The sequence below is a fragment of the Sander lucioperca genome, chromosome 10 (assembly GCF_008315115.2).
Source record: "Sander lucioperca isolate FBNREF2018 chromosome 10, SLUC_FBN_1.2, whole genome shotgun sequence".
Taxonomy (NCBI): domain Eukaryota; kingdom Metazoa; phylum Chordata; class Actinopteri; order Perciformes; family Percidae; genus Sander; species Sander lucioperca.
Window position 1 is genome coordinate 18,693,511 of NC_050182.1, and position 15,183 is coordinate 18,708,693.

The 15,183-nt window shown below is 43.3% G+C and overlaps 1 protein-coding gene across 5 annotated transcripts in view; it reads left to right on the forward strand.

The window, feature by feature from the left end:
* col6a4a (collagen, type VI, alpha 4a) overlaps nucleotides 1–15,183 on the forward strand; it is a 99,547-nt gene that overhangs the window by 8,135 nt on the left and 76,229 nt on the right. For all 5 annotated transcript variants that reach the window (XM_036005823.1, XM_036005825.1, XM_036005824.1 and 2 more), the window contains exon 2: nucleotides 10,474–10,536. The gene's annotated coding sequence lies outside the window, so the exon portion shown is untranslated. The remainder of the gene's footprint in view (nucleotides 1–10,473; nucleotides 10,537–15,183) is intronic.

Consider the following 15,183-nt stretch of genomic DNA (forward strand, 5'->3'; position numbering starts at 1 on the left):
GGCCGGACCGGGCCCTTCATCAAGCATTTGTGTTTTTTTAATCATTAGGCTACTTTATTAGCATAATTGCGTGGGGAGAAAGCCTCTCCAGCTTCTCCCGTGGCTCTGGGTAGTGCGGCCAGTGCGAAGGACAGTATTAATTAGGTGATAGAGACCAGAAAGTCTCCTATATGGTTCCAGGTCTTTGATTATGTTGCTGCCTTGATCTGTTCCCCTCACTATTCAGCTGAGGGAGCTTATAGGGTCGAGTTTTTTTTTACATTTCTTCATTCGGATCCATTTGCGATCCGTTCCATTCTGAATAAACTAACAGCAGTTTACATGCTTCGTCCTTGTTGCATTATTCATTAACATCATTCTAAACAGATTTCTGTAGTTTAAACTCTGAATTGTAGTTGAGAACGTCAGTTATAACGGCCCACGGATTAAAAAAGTGCCAGGTTTAAATCAGGCTCGGGCTCATAGTTACAGTTAATGTGTCGGGCTGGGCTCGGACACAACGTGCACGGGCCCGAGTAGGGTCGGGCTTGATTTTTTGGGTCCGATCTAAGCTCTAGCATCCAGGGATGCAGCAGTCAAGACCAGCTTTGTGATTTCCCACAAAATCGCCAAAACAGTAAGCCATATTCTGAAGGGGCGTTTATTGAGAGAGTGTTTGCTGGACTCTGCTGCACTAATATGCCCAGAGGAAAAAAGAGACTTTTTTTTTATGTGCCGCCTGACATATAATTAATATTGAGCAGAATTGAGTTTAGCCTATTGGTCCGGCCTTCCACAATAGAGTGCGGATCGGGCCGCATTTTTCTGTCCGAGCCCGGCCCGCGTCCGACAGAGCAGTAACCGAACCCGGCCCGAGCCCGACACACATTAAGATATTTGTGTCCGAGCCCGACACAGTTAAAATCAAATTTTTTTCTCATACTAATGACACATGTACGTTTGTAGGAAGGCATTCGGAAATGTCAACAGATGAGCGCATCAGCGCACACAGGGCAACAAGCGCACGTTAACACAGGCGCGCACCTACATAATAAGCTGTTTTACATTGAAAATGTCCAATGCCTTATCGCGCTGATGTGACCGAGCCCGACCAGAACCCGAACACCATTTCTAAATATCTGTCCGAACCCGGCCGGGTATCCATCCTCTACTCCACAACAGTCCCTGTTTCTCATGTGGCCCCTTGGGGAAATGAATTGGCCACTCCATGCTATAGAGTAATAGTGAGAGAAACTAAGTGTCTCCCCTGTTCTTTCTGACCACGGTGGGATATCTGGAGCAGGAGAAGTTAACCCTCTCCTTGATGTCATGTTGTTTCTGGAGAAGGAGAACCAGGACATGAGTCGGGGGGGGGGAAATGCAACGCTACCAAGCCACGGCCGAGCCACGTTGTTTTTGGCAAACAAACGCATGACTTTCACCCAGGAGACCGGGGGTTCATGTCCCGTTTGAAAAGAAACGGAAACCGAGAGTTTGTTTTAACTTTAGGGAACAAACGGAGCTACGTCACGTTCTGCGTCACCGTGGTAACCTTCATGAAGTGAAGTCACGTCTGACTTGAACCCAAACCTCCATCTTTTTATCAACTTAACTCCGTAGGTTTGGTGCCTAAACCCTAACCAAAATGAGACTGCTTCACAACGTTAACGGCGTGTTTAAAACTGCGAGCGTTTAGATATGACAAACACAGGACTATCACCCAGGAGACCGGGATGCGTGTCCCGTTAAATATAGTAAATAACGTAACCGGCAAGATTTTTTTTTTTTTACTTTAGGGAACAAACTTAACTATGTCGCGTCCTGCATCACGAGCCTAACTAAGTAACCGTTCCATTCTCTGGTGTAGAGCCGATGATGGGAAACGCTCCTGTGGGTCGTGTTAGACGGGAGGAACAAACCAACGGCATCGTCGTACGGTCTACGGAGGATTTGTTAGGCTTAAATGGGATAATGTAAACACCTCACTTTTGATGTGTTTACATTATCTTTCTCCTATGTGTATATCATAGATCTGCTGCAAGTCAGCGCGTGTGTACAGTATGAATGTGTCCCTGTGTGTGTGTGTGTGCGTGCGTGTGTGCGTGTATGTGTGTGTGTGTGTGCGTGTGCGTGTGTGTGTGTGTGTGTGTGTGTGTGTGTGTGTGTGTGTGTGTGCTTGTGTGTGATGCAGACGGCAGGAGAGAAGCCTTTTTTGGTCAGAGTTTATATTCCTACATACACAGTCATTAGAGAGGGAGAGTCAGCAGAGGCGGGGACCAATCAGACGGTCAGATTAAGATCAGCACTGTTGAGAGTTCAGGATGCATACCCCCCCCCCCCACCTCCCCCTCACGTACTTCAACACGCTTCTCCGGGAGATCTGGTTTTCCCTCAGCTTGCTGTGTTTGGGTTCGAGATTTCCTCCATTCCCTGGAAAGTTTTAGGATCCCCGTTAGCTGTTGCCTAGACATCCAGCTAGTCTTCCTGGGGTCCAAAACACCATGAACTCAGACAAAAGTAAATATTAAATTGGTTAATATTTCATGACACATTCAGGAAAAGAAAATAAACATCGTAAACTCTAATAAATACAAAACAAAATAGCAATAAAACAACTACAACAAAATATCTAGATAGTATATCTGCAGAGAGGAAAACGTGTCTGTGGTTTTTACGTGAAAAAATGTCTTAGCATCGCCCGCTCTCATCCCCGGCTCTCTATAGCTCTCTACAGCTCTGTGCGCCGCTGGGTGCCCCAGGGACCGGCGCTAGACTTTTTTGGTTCATAAAATGTACCTGAATCCACAAAAATATGTAGGATATTACTACAAATATTCCTGTAATCGTACGTTGAAACAACAATGTATTATTATCAGCTGGAGCGTGCAGCGCGTGCTCAACCTCGCTGTTTGCAGAATGTTATGGTTCAGCAGTGTGGATGCTCACATCCAGTGGTGTGGTCTACGTCAGGGGTTTTCAATAGGTGAGGCACGCCTCCCCTGGGGGGCGCCAAAGAGCCACAGGGGAGGCGCGACACGCGAAGAAAAAATAACTGTATGCAGCTCTATTGACATCTGTAATTGTGCGTGCGTGTATTAGCTTTAAAATGCATCATTTCCTTGTCCCAAGTCAACAGAAGTCAGCATTAAGGGAGGAGACAGGACCCAGCAAAAATGTAGGAAATATGATCCTGAATTAAAGTTAGGTTTCACCTGGTCGGGGTCCGAGGCTGCACCTCTGCCGCAGTGTGACAGAGACCGGGAGAAATGCCGATCACGCGTTAAGGTTGTCTGTGGAGAGCGAGTTCCCCCAGATCTCCACTAAGGCTATGAAAGTCCTAATCCCCTTCACCTCCACCTACTTGTGTGAGTGATGGTTTTCCGCACTGACCCTGATTAAAAACAAATACAGATCAAGGCTGCAGGTGGAGGACGACTTGCGTTTATTTCTCTCTGCAGTGCAGCCCCGCATCCAACACCTCAAAAGCGTGGCCTCATTGTTTCCACTGACAGACGCGGCGTCAGCTGATTTTGCCGGGGCTTCAGCCCCGATTGTATTTTGAAAAAATATGAAACCGGACGTCGCTTAGTGTCCACTCTCGCTGTAAAAAGCAGGGCAGGTTCAGGTTTATGGATGCGCTCTGCTGTCGACATGCTGCGGTAGATGTGTCCCGTTTCTGCTCCGTGTATTTCTGCCGTAGTTTTGGTTTTCCACCTCCGATGTAGAGTAACGTACAGCCACTTCCCTAAACTTTGTCTCATTCAGAGATCAGAGTCTCAAACGGGGCTCAGAGTCTGTCAGGAGGTCTGAGATCTACCGTATCAGCAGAGCAATCATGTAATGCACAGCAGGCTATGGTGCAGGTAGATTATTTTCAGAAATATAGTGACTGTACTCTTGTAATAGCCTATTATAACTTTATTTTTCTCAAAATATCACAACTCCTCCAAATCTCAGAGAACACAGATGGGAGGAGATATATTTGAATGTGAATGTGCACAAAGTTTTGGACATGAGCAGAAATCTTGTTCAAACATCTGAAATATAACAGTCCAGGAGTTTATTAATAAATTAAAATGAATAATGTATCATTGAGGTGAATAATTGTCATATGCACATTTAAGGAGGTTACTTCCTCAACAAAAGATGCAAATGAGGAGGGAGGAGTAAATGATGCTAGGCTACATGTGTGCTGACTCAGATATAATTAGAAAAGTCGATCTACAGGAGAATAAATAGATGAAAGAAATACAGAATGGCTGAGACCCTCACTGCAATATATTCCATTATGTTTTTATATTTGGATTGTAATCTATGTTTCCCTTTACATAAAGATATTTCCAGCATATTGATTCAGAAAAAGGTAGAAATAAGTGCATACAAATTCACCAGAATGCAGGAAATGAAGTGTTTAATGTCAAAATGTTCAGGGGGTTGACCCCTCCCCCGCATCATAACGCATATTAAGCATGTTTTGTTGATTTGTGGATAGACCCACTGATGTTCAGTGATTTTAAAAGTAGCCTCAATTAGGCCTGCATGAATTAGAAATGATTTGCTGTCGTTCATGAATGCACTTTTAAAAATTGTGGAAATAAAATGTCTTCAAATATAATATTAAAAGTTGTTATTGAGACTCATTGTCTGGGACACACAAAAGATGGCATGTACTGCAGAGGTGTGTGTGGGTTAGGGCAGGCAGACAGGATTTTGGGGAAGGGGGGGGGCTCTGCTGTCCTTACCTACTCTAAGGGAAGGATCACATTCACCCAATTTGAAAACCCCTGGTCTACGTGATACGCAGGTATACGCAGTAGACCCACTAAGAAAGCTCCAGGATTTCCATATAACCACTTAAAAAGACCCAATGACACGCAACGACATACTGTACTTTCCATTATTGTTTTGATATATTTTGAATTGTCATCTGTGTTTTCCTTCTCATAGGATAAATAAAGGTATTTCCAACTTAAATTAGTGCATAAAAGTGTATCAGAATGCAGAAAATGAAGTCGTTGATGCTCAAAATAACCCTGGGGAAAGACACCCAGACCCCCCCTCCCCCAAAGGCAGATTCTGGCCCATATATATATATATGCCAACATATATACAGTACAGTATACCCACTACAATACATTAGACCAGGGGTCTTCAACGTGTTTTAAGCCAAGGACCCCTTAACTGAAAGAGAGATGGAGCAGGGACCCCCTACTACATATATTGTATAAAATGAAGTTGCATATTAAACTGGGCCTACAATAACGTGTAGGGCAGCCTAAAAGCCTTTATACATATACGTATTTTTGCATAGAATCCTAAGCTATTAAAAAAGCCTAATAATTGTTGGCATGAATTTGTAAATCATGTTTTGATGTTAAACATACATGTGGCACAGTGTATCTGTATCTGTGGATGGCCTTAGAGACTACCTAACCCATAGGCCAGTAAGGTCAGTGTAACGCTTATCAGTTCAATTTTCTAAGCACAAACGGACATTTGGAAGAACAGAAAAATGGGTTCCAATATCCATATTTTTTTTTCCGCCTTGACAAATTAAAAAAATTGGATCTTTAACCTGTTTTTCCAATTTTCTGTTTTTATTCAGAGGATCAGAAATTTAGAAAATTACAAAATTGCATCTGAGCACCAATTATTAAATACTGTAATGGTATTCTCTCCCTCGTTCCGCCTAGCTACCCCCCCCCCACTAGAAACCATCATCACCTCTGACCCCAAAGTCTATTAGTTTTTAGTTTTTTTGGTCCATATGCAGTTAATGACCTGCATATTCCGCAAAGTAGAGGGAGAGAATACCATCACAGTATTGAATAATTGGAGCTCAGACGCAATTTTGTAATTTTCTAAATTTCTGATTCTCTGAATAAAAACAGAAAATTGGAAAAACAGTTTAAAAATCCAATTTTTTAATTTGTCAAGGTGGGAAAAAAAATGAAAAATTGGATATTTGAACCCATTTTTCTGTTTTTCCAAATGTCTGTTGTATGTTTGTGCTTAGAAAATTGAACTGATAAGTGTTACACTGATCCAGTAAGCCTATGATTAGTATTAGATTATTAGTTATATTTGCTAATAATATGTTGGACTCATGTCAAGACTTTTTAATTTTTGAAAAAACGTTCAAAAATTAAGAATAATTTGGAGGCCCACCCTACATTGACTCTGAGGACCACCTAGGGTTCTCGGACCCCCTGTTGAAGATCCCTGCATTAGACTACACCACTGCTCACATCAGTATAGTTCTGGTTCTGGTTCTGGTTCTGGTTCTTGGTGTGGACGGGCCTTTAGAACCAGTTATTGTGTTGAAGGTGAGACTGCTGCCAGGAAGTTCCAGCTTTAATCCCCATAACTCAAATGTAATGTTGGCCTTAAGCAGGATCTTTCTATGAGCTTGATGACACTACACCATAGACACACGTAGGCTTCTTTGTTTAAAGATGGACAGTGTCTTTGTGTTAACTGATCATTGTGGTAGAGCTCGTTTTAATAAATGCTAAAGAGATGACTTGACACTGCTCAGATAAAGTTCAGTGGAACTTCTGTTCTTTTAGTATTCAATGGGAACGGCATTGTACTGAGTCAGACACACACACACACACACAGAGACACACACACAGACTCACACAGAGACACACACAGACACACACACTCAGAGACACACACACACACACACACACACAGAGACACACACACACACACACACACACACACACACAGAGACACACACACACAGACTCACACACAGACTCACACAGACACACACACACAGAGACACACACAGACACACACACACAGACACACACAGAGACACAGCAACACACACACACACACACATGCACACAGACACACACACACACACACACACACACACACACACACACACACACACACACACACACACACACACACATAGACACAGACACACACACACACACACACACAGACACACACACACACACACACACACACACACACACACACACACACACACACACACACACAGACACACACACACACACACACACACACATAGACACAGACACAAACACACACACATAGACACACACACACACACACACTGAGACACAGACACACACACAGAGACACAGACACACACACACATAGACACACACAGACACACACACACACACACACAGACACAGACACACACACAAACACACACACACACACACACACACACACACAGACAAAGACAGACAGACAGACACACACACACACACACTCAGAGACACACACACACACACACACACACACAGACAGACAGACACACACAGACACACACACACACACACACACACACACACACACACACACACACAGAGACAGACGGATGATTCCTCAGCAGAGACTCTGTCGCTGGCTAGGCTCGCCGTTGGCTGATAACGCGACGGATGATTTCCTGTTTATCTGGTCTCAGGGTGGAACTTGGTCTCCCATCAGGAAGACACTTTGGTTCTGTTTACACTCGTCTGCTCGCTCGAACGAAAACTTTAGAAAGCACTCAGAGTGATGGAAAGATGGACAAACAGAAATGTGCATGTAGAAAAACTCCGCCCCTGCCTTCAGATTCTGTCAAACGCTGCAACTTCTCATTTTCAACGTGGTAACTGTCATGTTGATTTAATTTATAAAAGTAATTGTGTGCACATCCCACCTTCTGGCAGGTGCAGGACAAATGAAAATACTTATAAAGAAAAAATGTGTAATGTCCGCAACACTGCCTTAAACTTCCGTATTTAATATAAATGCAACGTTTCGACCCTACTGGGTCTTCTTCAGTAGGGTCGAAACGTTGCATTTATATTAAATACGGGAGTTTAAAGCAGTGTTGCGGACATTACACATTTTTTCTTAACTGTCATGTTGATCCATGGGCTGGCCCAGGGTACAGGTCCTGCATGTCTGCCACTCGTCGCTGTAAGAAATACATGGTGTACTGCACTTTATTTCTCTTCTGTTTCCTATTGTAAGTGTATTGCACATTATTTTTATACGCTTCTGTAAAAAATAAATCTTCCCAGCCCTCGTCACGTGACCAGTTAATGTTTCCATGATCAGAATCAGAATCAGAATCAGAAAAAGCTTTATTGCCAAGTACGTTTACACACACAAGGAATTTGTCCTGGTGTTGTAGGTGCATGTCACATTAAAGCAACACGCACAGACACACCGAGTCGCCATATGCGGCGCCATCACAACTCTCTCTTAACTCTCGCAGGGACAATACAGCATGACATGAGGAGAGGAGAGGGGAAAAAAAGCAACTCTCAGACTATCCTCATAAAGATAAGAACAGTGTGGGAACAGGAAAAAACACCTCAGCACGTAAGCACACAAACAGTACATTTGCACTGCTGAACACAACATAACATAACATAACATAACATAACATAACATAACATAACATAACATAAATGTACAGTTGCACATTTAGCGGCGAAGGCGTGGGACTGGGGAGAGGGTAGGTTGGGGGAGTTTGGCCTGCTGAGAAACGCACAGCCCGCCAGTCCCACTAGTGTCCCAGTCCGCAGAATGTTATAGCGATAACACAGCACGTTGCCGTGGTGACACCCTTGAACAGTCCAGAACCGATACGACAATCAGCAGGCAGTGGGGAAGACGGGGGAGGAACCAAGAGAGTCTCGCTTGCAGAGCCCCAACAGGGTGACTATCCAAATTCTTGTATTGTATTTAGATATACAATTTGTTGAAAATATTCAAATTAATAATGAATGTGATGTGTTTTATGTAGTAAAATGGCATTGGGTTGTTCTATCCTATCCAATATTTTCTATATTTCTAAACACATTTCCTATGCTGACCCCCCCGTGTGCAACCCCACTTAAAAAATCCTGGAATTTGGAGCTATGAGCTGAGATAATAGCCGAGCTTGACTCCGTGACCTGCCAGACCTCATGCTATGCTTCATTTATCGCATATTTTCCTCATGTCGTGCAGCCTTAGGCCGTCTTCACACTGCCTGCGTGGCGTGAGCGTGTCAGCTGCGTGGCGTGTCCGTTTTTATTTCGGCTCCCATGGTAACCGGTTAGAGCTTGCACACTGCCTGCGAGACGCGCACGGCTCAAATGCCGCAAACGCCTGCATGCTAGAAATAGGACCGACGCCTAGTTTTCATGCAAGCGTGTTGGAAGCGTTTCCAGGCAAAATAGAATAAGAAAAGATGTTTATATGTCATTTTGACACAAATACATATTAATTAATGACATGTTGATGTTTGAAAGTCTCTAGGTTTGGACATAAATGCAGATATAAATGTAATTTAAAAAAAATAATAAATAATTAGCGATTTTTTCAAAGGCTGCACCTGTCAATACAGAACGAGATATTCTGGAGCCTATTTTGCCGTCAACACTGCCGATGTTGTCAATGGGAAACATCCATGTGTACAGACAAGGCTAGCAGCAGCAGCAGCGCTGCGTCAGACACCTTTCTGGTGTGTAAAGACATAGAAAAATCCACGCAGCCGCCACACAACAGAAACGCCACGCTCACGCCACGCAGCCAATGTGCAGCCGGCCTTGATCACAACAATGTTAACATTTCAAAACTTATGAAAGAAATACAAGCGCTGGTTGGCTTTCTTACACACACCGCATCGACATGATACACGAAGGTCAACTTTTTGTCAGAGTCACTCGCTAAATATTTGTACAAACTCCACTACCTGATCACTAACTACGTTATTTAGAAGTTAAATCTACGCCCATACTTCAGCTGCATCCGGTTTATACACAGACCGCTCAGAAAGTTGCATTTAAAGGATAAAAATAAAGCCCACCCAGCCGTGCTGAGTCATGGTTTCTGCTCCGTCTCCCACAGTTATTTAGTTCAAACTGTTTAAATGCACACACACCACACTCAGTCACTCGCTCAGCTGCTGCGTCATCCTATTAGTATCAATGTTTGTTTAGTCTCGCATTGTCAGACGTTCCTTCACAGCGCTGCGGAGGAGGGTCTGGCTAGTCCACACAGCATTCCTGGATGGGAGAAAAATGTACTCTGGGTTATTGGCATTTCTTTAAACCAATCACAATCATCTTGGGCGGTGCTAAGCTCCGGACGGAGCCACGGTGCCTCTGCTGAATAGTCTCAGGAAGGAACTTGTTTTGGTGGAACATGTGGACGTTCAAAAGTAGTTTTAGTCGTGCAACAGAAAACTCAGATTGGACAGATAGTCTAGCTAGCTGTCTGGATTTACCCTGCAGAGATCTGAGGAGCAGTTAACCATAGTCCTCACAAATCCACCGGAGGTTAGAACGCCAACACAGAGACAGAGGAAGGGGACGGACATCTGGCTGAAATGAGAGACATCCAGTAGGGTTAGGGTTAGGGTTAGGGAGCAATCCCAGAAGTGGAACGTTGTGGATACAGACTAGTGTTTGTTGAGCTCTCTCTCTGTGTATTAATAACGTCTTTCTTTCTTGTCTCCCTCAGCATCTTCAGACTCCCTGTCCTCCGGCTGAAGTGCCTTTGAGCCGGACGCTGAACCTGTGCCAGGTATGACATCATAACATCATCATGACATCACTTGCACTCACCGCTGTGAGGCCGTCTGCCAGTTGTTTGGTTTCTCTCTCTCCCCCTCAGGCTCTCTCTGCATCACAACACACACACTCGACACTTTAAATGAGCCGTAACAACCTCAGGCCCTATTTTAACGATCTAAGCGCATGCCGTGAAGCGTCTGGCGCAGGTGTGTTTAGGGCGTGGCCAAATCTACTTTTGCTAGTTTGACAGTGGAAAAAAGGGTCCGTCTGCCGGGTGCATGGTTCTAAAGGGTTGTCCTTAGTGTCTTCATTAATCAGAGGTGTGTTTTGGGCGTAACATGCAATCAACCAATCAGAGATCATCTCCCATTCCCTTTAAAAGCCAGGCGTGTTTGGACCTTGGAGCATTGCTGTTATGATGGAGGATTTGCACCGTAATATTTTTATTTGTAATCTTCTGCATGTGTGTGTGCTGCTGTGCGTCCCTGTGTGTGTAACAAGCATAGTGTGTGTGCTGTGCACGAGCCTAGGAGCATTTTACTAATGCTCTGTTAAAATAACAATGAAATGCTGCGTTATTGACTTTAGACCAGGTTTTTGTTGGTCAATGGTGCCATCACTTCCCGCTGCCTCAAGATAGCAATACTCCCAGAATGCACCTGAACACACCTCCCTGTAAGACCAGCACGCCCAGAATGCACCTGAACACACCTCCCTGTAAGACCAGCACGCCCAGAATGCACCTGAACACACCTCCCTGTAAGACCAGCACGCCCATGGGCCACAGATGGTGCAGGTGCATTTGATATTTAAACGCTGCGGGCGCTGGACGGGAGACTGACAACTGTGTCGGTCTTAAACTAGCAAAGACAACTGCATCGGGCTTTGTGCTGCGCTGCGCCGGGTGCAGGATAGGGGCCCAAGTGTGCATAATCAAAGCACAATGGCGGGCATTCAGAGGATACTTTTTCTCTTCTTTTTGTGCTTTAATCTTGCCTGAGAGCCATAAACCTTGTCTCTGTTTGCTGTTAGACAGTGGTTCTTAACCCCCTTCTGAGTTGTGTTTTCAAGCCAAGTACCCCCTAACCATTGCCAATCATTTTAGATTGAAAAACAAAAGTTTACATAAAGAGGAAGAATACAGCAGACTTGTAACTGAAAAACATTCAAATGCTGATGAAAATAGACGACAAAAACGTTTTAAAAAGACAGAAGGAAGGAAGGCAAGAATAGGTTGACAGAAAGTGAAGGGAGGAAGGAAGGAAGGAAGGAAGGAAGGAAGGAAGGAAGGAAGGCAGGCAACATAAAATAGCAACAAACTTTGAAATATGTGACAAAAAAATGACAGTAGAAAGAAGGTAAGAAAAGGTCCAAAGAAGGAGTCTATAAAGAGGAACAATGGTCTGGTACAACAACTAGAAAACAGTTAAATGCTACATTTTAAAATTTTTAGCATCCCTTAATTCATTCATTAATATAGTATAATTATTTTATGAATTATTACACATTCCCCCATGTGAGAATCACTGTGTTTGTGTTCGTTATCTCACTTGATTCCTCACATGAGGAACCAGCTCGCAGCGGTGGAATGTAACTAAGTACATGTACTCCAGTACTGTACTTCAGTCCAAATGTTGAGGTACTTGTACTTTACTTGGGTATTTTCTTTTCATGCCACTTTCTACTCCTACTCCGCTACATTTCAGAGGGAAATATTGTACTTTTTACTCCACTACATTCATCTGTTACAGCTTTAGTTACTAGTTACTTTACACATTAAGATTCCTGCACACAAAACACATGTAGTTTATAAAATCTTATGTTTGATTATGAATGAAACTAGCCAACAATGTAACGGACTACAAGTCCAGCTGAGGAAATTCCTAATGAGAAACTCATGCAGATATCGGCTGGGCCTGACTTTAATTTTTGGCTCTATAACCATCTGTTTTACATCACTTTCTTGTTAACTTTGGCCCTAAGTTTTCCCTTGAACACTGGCTTGGCATTTGTCTTTTTCATGGTAGATTTGACCGAGAGATTGGCAACATTTAACAAACAAAGAGTGCCGTCAAATCACAAACAAGAAGGAGGAAAACAAAAGTCTTTTTGCAGCTATAAAAAAAATCATCAGCAGGTTCACAGGTTCAAACTGACTGAATCCAGACTAAACTAATCAAACACAGAGTTCGTTGTACTCCCAGTTACAGTTTTTGACATCACACACACATAAACAACAATGGTGACTCCTGTTGATGCTGTACAGACGCCGGTGATTAACGGTGAGAAATAGAAATAAATAGACATAAATAGGCAACGTAAAGTAATTCTGCACATTGTAATCAAAACAATACACATACGATTGTGTACTACTACAGGTTATGTTTATTAAATGAAGCCCAAAATATGTCACAGACTAGAAATCGCTAGTATCAGCTAACGCTAGCTAACGCTAATGCTAGCTAACGCTAATGCTAGCTAGAAGGGTTTGTGGTGACTTTGCCTGGAACACTACCAAGTCGTGAGTCGTGACTTGAAGTCGTAACTTGCGGGCTAAAAATTGTGTCTGGAACGCAGCATTAGCTGGTGCTTTGGCCCGCATCATAAGACAGTGAAGATAATGGGGGGAGTGATCACGGAAGGCTTGTATCATGTGGACACGCCGACAGTTTCTTTGTTGTCATTACTTAAAATTCCTCACGGGGGCGACAGAAACTACGCACTGTAGCTTTAAGTAAAAAAAACTAATACAACACTACAAATACTATGTTACAGTCAAAATCCTGCAGTGAAAATGTTACTTTAGCAAAAGTCTGTAAGTATCATCAGGAAAATGTAGTTAAAGTATTAAAAGTAAAGAAGAATCCTCCCATTGTAGAAAGTGTAAAGGATCCAACCAGTTGTGTGTTTAATGGTCTGATCATCTCAGCTGGACTTGTAGTCCGTTATATTGTTGGCTAGTTTACTTTAGAATCAAACATCAGATTTTATAAACTACATGTGTTTTGTGTGCAGGAATCTTAACGTGTAAAGTAACTAGTAACTAAAGCTGTAACAGATGAATGTAGTGGAGTAAAAAGTACAATATTTCTCTCTGAAATGTAGCGGAGTAGAAGTAGAAAGTGGCATGAAAAGAAAAGACTCAAGTAAAGTACAAGTACCTCAACATTTAGACTGAAGTACAGTACTGGAGTACATGTACTTAGTTACTTTCCACCGCTGCTTACAAACAGGTTAATGAGAATCATCATCCGCTCTCATTGGAGGACAGTCTGACAGGTTTGAGCAGATTTCATTATTTTCTTTCTGAGCTCCCTCTCTGTTTTAAAGCCACTTAGAGAGCAAGAACTCTGAGTTAACTCGGTAAACCTCGAGATGTTCGGCGCTGCCAGACTCTCTGATTGTTTCTGGCAGTCGTCAGTCAACAGCTGGTTGAGGCTCTGAACCAAAACACCACCGCTTAATTATTTTTCTGCTTCTGACTCAAATATAATCGTCAGACCAACCGTGTATCTGTGTATGTGTGTATGTATGACATTTAAGCCCCTAACACTGTAATAGGCAGCATAACACAATTAGCATTCACTTTAAACATCCGGTTTACCGTAACCATAACCACACACACACACACACACACACACACACACACACACACACACACACACACACCAATGTGTGTTTCACTATCTTTGTGGGGACCCGTCATTGACATAATGCATTCCCTAGCCCCTTACCCTAACCTTAACCATCACAACTAAATGCCTAATCACAACTAACCCTAATCCTAAAACCAAGTCTTAACCCTCAAACAGACCTTTAAACTTGTGGGGTCCAGCATTTTGGCTCCACAAAGCTGTCGGGACCCCACAAGTATACTGGACTCCCGGAATTGTTGGACCCCACGAATATAGTTAAACAAGAACACACACACACCCACACACACACACACACACACACACACACACACACACACACACAGACATAGTCACACACAGACACACACATCACATACACAGACACACACACCCACACACACACACACACACACATACTTTTTGATTCAGGGAACACATGCTGCTGTGTCAAATAAACAGTCAATCTAAATGATCAGGATTGTTTTTTGGAGCGAGACTCTTGGATTAACTTCAGGTCTTTGTGCTGCCATATTCTGTTTGTTTCTGTTCAAGAGTTACTGATTTGTGCACCTGGGTTATAACAATCCCGTCATACTTTCTTCTCCTTAAACCCCACAGCCAAGCCTCGCTTTGTGTGACTGCCGTTTTAAACTGCCCAGGGTTCAGTGAGTCGTGGCTGTTTTCCATCAGCGCCGGTCCAAACATGGCCACCATACGTCAGAAAAAGACGTATTCCTCCGTTTAGATTATCCAGAACGCAAACATCTGCTTTTCAAACAGGGCAATCAGCAACAGCCAATCACAGGAGGGGGAGGAAAACGCACAGCGCTGGTATTTGGGGATGTGAAGCTCTGGTTTGGGGGGAGGCGGGGGCTGGTGTTTGACAATGCACAGCTGAGGTTTGACTGAGGGGTTGTTTTTCTCTGACTGACACGTTAGTGTGTTTCAGCGCCGTACAGGGTCCATTTATTTATTTTTTATTCTTTTTTGGGGCTTTTTTCCCTTCATTTGTAGTGGCAGTG